The following is a 7,589-nucleotide window of genomic DNA, read 5'->3' as shown; positions in this document are numbered from 1 at the left end:
GTAAGGTGACATCCTGGTTAATGTGGAAGGGAGAGACCACCTTAGGCAGAAACACCAGGTGGGGTCTCAGCCTGATCTTATCTTTGTGGAACACCATATAAAGTGGGCCCAACGTCAGGGCCCTGAGCTCTGACACCCTTCTGGTTAAAGTAATGGCCACCAGGAATGCTGCCTTGTAACTAAGGAATAACATCAAACATGTGGCGAGGGGTTCAAATGGGGGAGCCATAAGCTTAGACAATACAAAATTAAGGTCCCATGTGGGCAGGGGGGCCCAAACCTGCAGTTTGACCCTTTCCATCCCCTTCATGAACCTTTTCACCACAGGGCCTGAGAAGACCGATGACATCCCAGGCCCCAGGTGAAAGCTGACATAGCTGCCAAGTGCACTTTCAGGGAAGATAAGCCAGATGGGGCTGTCACTAAGGCCAGCAGGTAGTCTAGGATACGAGGTATTGGGGTCGCCCCCAGGGACAATCCCCTTTAAGTAGCCCATATGTTACCCTCGTGGAGGGCTTCCTGCTGTTCAACAATACTTCCCTGACAGGTTCGGAGCAGGCCATCTCAACAGGTCTCAGCCATGGAGCCCCCATGCTGTGAGATGTAGAGCCTGGAGATTGGTGTGCAGCAGTCTCCCCTCCTCCTGTGTCAGCAGATCCAGGAGTAGTGGAAGCTCCTCTGGGTCACAGACAGACATCTCCAAGAGGGTTGAGTACCAGCGTTGTCAAGCCCAAGCTGGGGCCACTAGGATAACTGATGCTTAGTCCAACCAAATTTTCAGCAGTGCTTGATAGATGAGCAGTATCAGTGGTAAGGCATAAAGCAAGGGTCCCGACCAACGAATGCTGAAGGCATCTGCCCAGGAGCCAAGGCTTTGGTTCTGGTAAGAGCAGAACATCCTGTACTTTGCGTTAAGATGGGTGGGGAAGAGGTCTACCTGGAGATGTTCCCACCTCTGGAAAACTGAACTCAATACTTGCGTGTGTAGTGACCACTCATGGTCCACGAAGGACCTGCTGAGAAGGTCTGCTAGGGAGTCGTGAGCCCCAGGCAGGTAGAACGCCCTCAGGAGAATCTGGTGTTGGATGCAGAAGTCCCAGAGCACAAGGGCCTTGAGACACAGAGGCGACCTAGCCCCCTTGTTTGTTTATATAGTACATTCCCATAGTGTTGTCTGTGCTGTCTGCAGCACGCTGCCTCTCCAGTTTGCTCTGAAACACTTCACATGCCAGCCGAACTGCTCTGAGCTCCCGCATGTTTATGTGGAGCTGAGCGTTGGTCTTGCTCCACTTGGCAGCTATTTCAGCATTTCACCTAGGGCCCGGGATATCATCGGTCTTCTCTGAGGCATCTGTGACCAGGCAGAAGGAGGGCTGCGGGGGATTGAAGGGCACTCCCATGCAGACCAACTGGGTCTCTAGCCACCAGAGTAATGCCATTAACACTCTTGGGGGAACTGTCTATATTGTCCCTGACAGGTCTGTATACTGAGGCAAGCCACAGCTGGAAGGGGCTCATTTGCAACCTGGCATGCTGAACTACGAAGGTGCATGCTGCCATATGGCCCAACAGTCTGAGGCACACCTGGCTGCCATGGCTGGGAACCTGATTAGACCTTGGATGCAAGACGCTATGGCTTGGGCCCTGTTCTGGGGCAGGAAGGTCCTGGCTTCCTCTGCATCTAGGTGGGCGCCCACAAACTCCATGACCTGAGTTGGAGCTAGAACTGACTTTGCCTCGTTCGAATGTCTCTCTTATTAGCTGCATGTGTCGCGCCACCTGTCACTGCGACCAACCTCGGATCAGCCAGTCGTCTAGGTAGGGGAAGAGGTGCACCCCCTGCCTGCGTAGGAAGGCCACCACTACTGACATACATTTGGTAAAAACTCTCGGGGCTGAGGATAGGCTGAATGGAAGGACTGTGAGCTGGTAATGGTCCTTCTCTAGCACAAACCAGAGGAACCTCCTGTGAGGTGGATAGATTGCTATGTGAAAATACACGTCTTGTAAGTTGAGAGCAGCAAACCAGTTCCCTCGTTCCAGTGTTGGGATAATTATGCCCAGGGATATCATATGAAACTTTGTCTTTTTCCACAAATTTGTTCAGGTTTCACAGGTCCAAGATTGGCCATAATCCCCCTTTCACTTTCAGAATTAGGAAACAACAGGAATAATACCCCTGCCCCCGGAATTCTTGGAGAACTTCCTCTATAGCCCCCTTTTGAAGGAGGGCCTGTACCTCCTGCCTGAGAAATGTCTCATGAGAAGGGTCTCTGAAGAGGGACAGGGAAGTGGGATGGGAAGCGGGGTAGGAAGAAAATTGGATAGTATATCCCTTTTCTACCACGCAGAGGACCCACTGGTCCAAAGTTATGCTGCACCATGCATGGTAGAATGGGGATAGGCAGGATGAAAATAAATTCTGAGCTGGAACTGTGGGCGTGGCCGGTGTGTCGCTCCTGACCACCCCATCAAAACTGGTGTTTAGACCCCAGTGGGGGTTTTTGGTGACCCTGAGCCTTGTCTGGCGGCCCTGACATCTCCTACTATGGCAGCCCCTTCTCCTGTTCCTATCCCATTGTTGTTGTGGGAACTGTCTGAACTGGGGTCTCAGGGTGAAGTGTCTCCTGTGGGTCAGTGGTATATATAGACCCAGCGAGTGTAGGGTGGTCTATGAGTCCTTCATGCTATGAAGCTTCTAATCAGTTTTTTCTGAAAATAGGGAGGGGCCCCCAAAGAGGTGGTCCTGTATGGACTGCTGTGTTTCCTGCGAGAGGCCTGAGACCTGAAGCCATGCCCCCCTTCTCATGGCTATACCCGAGGCCATGACCCTGGTGGCCGCATCAGCTTCATCTAGCATGGCCTGTGGTGCTGCTCTAGATGAGTCTCTGTTCCTCCACCAGGGCTGTAAAGTCCGACTTGGTCTCTGGCGGGAGCAGCTCAGCAAAATGGTCCATGGAGCTGGCCATATTATACCCATATCTGCTAACCATGGCTTGCTGGTTAGCAATTCTCAGCTGGAGGCCACCTGTAGAATAAACTTTTCTACCATACAGGTCTAAGCATTTGGCCTCTTTGTTTATAGGGAAGGGCCCCGGACCCCCTGCCTTTCCCTGTTGTTCACAGCATCCACGACCAGGGAGTCAGGGGAAGGGTAGGTGAACAGATGTTCATTGCTCTGGGCTGGGACAAAATACCGGCACTCGTTCTTTCTAGCCATGGGTAAGGCTGACGATGGGGTCTGCCACACTGTCTTTGCTGTGTTGGCAATTGTCTTTATAATGGGCAGTGTCACCCTGGTAGGTCCAGATGCGGAGAAAATGTTCGTAACAGGGTCTATTGCGTCCCTGACCTCTTCCACCTGCACTCCGAACCCTTTTCAACAGCTGCTGGTATGCTCCTCCATCCTCCCTTACCAGGGATGCAGAGGATCCAGGCAATGCCTCATCTGGGGAGGACAAGGATGAGGGCATCACGCCCTCCAAACCCATTGGTGCAGGGGGTTCAGGTACCTCCATCGGTGCCATGCTCACTACCTGGGGCGAGGTGCCCCCTAGTGGCATATAGCCACTCAGCACCTGGGATGGCACTGGTTCTGTCGGTGCCTGCGCTCACTGCACCACGGGTCCCGGTACCTGCAGGAGTGGTACCCACGTTTGGGTCGGTGCCGACTGCATCGGTGCCAGTGTCAGCACCATCGTCAGTGCTGGTGCCAATGACTCCACCTGCTCTCTCAGGGGCGCTCCCAATGAAGCAGTCAGTGCCAATCTCGGCACCTAGGGAGTGCTGGGCCCCCTAGCTGGGAGTCCCACAGCCCACCCCTGTGCCTCATGGATCGCCCATGGGGTCCAGAAGGGTCATTGTGGGGCACCTTGAGAGGGGGCACTTGCCACTCCCCCTCCGAGGGGTGTCGGGGCCAGTGTCAATGTCCACTGTGTCAGGATGATCTTGTGCTCCCGCTCCGAACTGAGCTGGAGTAAAACGAGTCTGACTCCGATGACCACGGTGGTGCCGAAGGTCCCGTGCTGCCTATCGGTTCCTGCACGCCCTGCACCGTGTGACGCAGGGCACTGAGGGAGGCGACTGTTTGTGGTGGCCTCACCAGCGTCAGGAACCGTGCCGGGGGCCCTGCAGGCTGTTCAGACTACTGTATATGGGGCGATGAAGGTTCCCAGTGCAGCATCTGCAGTGGCATCATGATCTGTAGGACGCCTTGCGCTACACTGAAGTCCTCCAGCGTCGAGGGCAGTCTGGGAGAGCGCGGGCTCCCTCCTCGTGCTGGAGTCGACGTCCACACTTCAAGACCCCAGTCGTGATACAATCTGGTGGACTCTCCTGATGCTTGCCACCACCTCTTCCTCTCCAGGGATCGACCCGTCACCCCTCCTCTTCTTGAGAGGCACCGTGGACTGGCTCTTATGGTGCTGGGAGGCGCTAGGCGCCAAGTCCTGCTCTCAATGCCGGGAGCCTTCCAACAGCGCTGGAGCACTCCTCACCGACGATGCGGCACTCTGAGCTCCCGCCGGGGAAATGTCTGGGTGCAAGGCTGATTCCATTAGTAGTACCTTCAGCCACTGAACTCTGTCTTTCAAAGTCCTAGGCTTGAAGGCCTTGCAAACAGAACAGCGGTCCCAGAGGTGGGCCTCACCGAGGCAGCTCAGGCAAGCCCTATGCAGGTCGCTTTTGGGCATTTGTTTGCCACATTTGGAACAGGTTTTAAACCCGCGGGAGCCAGGCATCCCCTGGTGCCGAGGCACTGAGGGTGGGGGTTAAAGTCCCACCTCAGCTCACTAAGTGCTAAGTGGAACTATTTTCAGATGAAAGACAACTATCTAAACTATTTACAACTGTTGTCACTATCAACTAATTTAACAATAAAGGCTACCAGCGAATACTCAACAATGAGGGAGCTCCAGCAACCGACAGCATGTAGAGAAGGAACTGAGCCAGGGAGTGGGCCAGGTAGTGCATATATGGGCAGCCATACGGGCACCATTTTGGGGGCGCCACACCAACCCAAGGGCTACCGGCTAAGGCAAAAAGCTTCCGACAACTGGGAATGCGCTGGCACACACCCCAAATTGGAATGCACATGAGCAATCACTCGAAGAACAGAGGTTGACGGAGATTCTGGTATTGTACCAAGGGAATGTAATTGTTCTGTGTACGCAAAAGGTGAATTCAGAAATGTGTTGCTTCAAAGTAACAGCATTACACCTTTTGTTCTATATAATAGGCCATTGTAGCAATATCAAGTCTCCTTTGTACTATTATTGTTGAGTTTTATAGATTTCTTGAATGAATTTTTGTATTTGCATGAAGCAAAAAGCCATTTAATTACAAGTAGGGATAACAAAGTTGAACTGGTTAACCAGTAAGCATTGCCCTAAATGGCTGAGGGTAACTTATGGCTAACCAGTAGAGGCTGGAGTAAACCCCTACAGCAGAACTACCAGAGACAGGGACTGCTCTGGCCAGGCTGGAATGCCTCCGCCCAGGGCCACCGCAGATGGGAACTGCTGCTCTGGAGCACTGCCCATCCGAGGCAGTACTGAAGGGCAGAAATGGCTCCAGTCTGGCTGAAGCAGCCCCAGTCCCCACAACACTCAGTGTGTGCATGGGGATCTTCAGCCTGGCCAGAGCAGTCCCTGTGTGTGGCACAGGGGCTAGTCCAGCCCAGCTGGGCTGGAGCAGCCTCCCCAGCAACCCCCACCCATTTAATTGGTTAACCAGTTAAACATAGCATTTAATCAGTTAACTAAATGGGATTTAACGTGCAAGAAACACACAAGTTGAAATTGTGTAAGTCAGGGGTCTACTGTATTATGATATGAGAATGCTGCACACCAAATATGGTGTCCTAGCTCTTACTGTTTAGGAGTTCTTGAACAGACAGACAGATGGACAGACAGACTTGCTCAAAGACAAACTCTCTCAAATATATAGATGGAACATACATGCAGTCAAGGAGAATGCTTCATGAAACTTTGCCAAGTTGGATGAATAGGGTAGCAACAGGATCTGCAAACAGTGACTAGAATACTGAATGGCAGTTTTCTTTAGCCACGTGTGTACATTTACTTACCATTTGCAGGGATTTGCAAAAAAAAAAAATATATTCAGGGACTGTCTGTTCTTTGTAGGAATTAATCTCTGTATTTACACAAGGATAAGATGTGTGTGTGCATGCACACGAATAAGAGGATTTGCAATTTATTAGTCAGCATTTGTATTTCAGTCTCCTGTTTAAGTGTTACTCCTCCACACGTGAACAAAATGATGTCATGTGACTTCGGTGATCAATTACATAATATAATTAACAAACAGCAAAGAGGACAAAGTGAACAGTTTGTGAACAACACGTACAGCCTATTGGTTGGCATGAACTATTTGGCAAATAATTGTGAATAATACAGAAACCAGAAACAGTTTGTCAGTGATCCACAAACAGGGAAAGTGCCGGAATTCACTCAATAGTTTATTCAATTCTCTTTCCGTGTTCTCTGCTCAAGGGTGGGGGAGCAAATTGTGTTTACATTTCTTTTTAGAAATGCAAGTAACTCCGTTTAAACTAGGTTCAAACACCCCAAACCCTCCTGCTGACGATCACCTTGTAAATGTGTGGCATAATCAATAGATTGTGTGAATTTTTAGATTTGTACCTTGAGAGATATAAACCTAAATATTATTTCTTCTTCCTTGGTGTTTATACTAACATGATCCAAGAATGATGCCTGTGTTTGGGGAAGTATCAGTCCCTTTACATGACCAGTTATTAATGCCAAATTCAATACCAGTGCAAAAGTGCCTTGTATATAAAGTTGCCATAAAAACCTCATCCAGTATGTAATAACTAGGCTGATGTATCAAAGTGGTAAGTATGGCATAAAAACCCAAGACAGTCTGCTGCTTTGATAAATGTTATCATCATGGAGTCTTCCCCGGACATCAGTTAATGATTCTCTTATCACACTGGGACAGGGTTTATCTGGTAATTATTCAATGCACCCAAACCAGGTCATCACATTTAGGATCACCTCTGGTATTATCTGTGACTTTGGCTCCAGCACTGTTCACACACCAACTTGAATCTAAAGTCACACGGACTAACTATAACACTGTCATCTTCCTCATATTCAAGTCATACACATTATCCACATCTAGATGGCCACTGAAATGACTCAGCCCTTTTTAGCTCTTACAGAGCACCTATAAGTGTACCAGGCAACCCTTTGGGGCTGGAGCATCACACCATGCAGGCATGGCTTCAACAAGTATGGCTAAAGGTGAGCTGCAGTATGACATTCCCTGAGGATTGCTGCGTATCACTGTGGAAACAATAGGGAGCAGTCCTAATACGGATTAAAGCAGCTGCAAAGTGAGTCTTTTCACAAGAAAGGAGGAACAGTCCAAGCTAGTGAATGTCACAGGAAGAGGCACTGGGTGCAGCACTGATAGTAATATAGCAGGATTATCCTATATGTGTCACAATGTGGGTGGGACAAGGAGGCTGATCATCAGATCTTTTCACATGTTGTTTCAAAAGTGCTGATAGGAGGGGTTATAAACAATTGGGTAAGGATTAAAAA

This window comes from Carettochelys insculpta, chromosome 6 (assembly GCF_033958435.1).
Source record: "Carettochelys insculpta isolate YL-2023 chromosome 6, ASM3395843v1, whole genome shotgun sequence".
Lineage (NCBI taxonomy): Eukaryota > Metazoa > Chordata > Testudines > Carettochelyidae > Carettochelys > Carettochelys insculpta.
The sequence above is the reverse complement of the archived record's forward strand: the minus strand, read 5'-3'. Positions refer to the sequence as shown.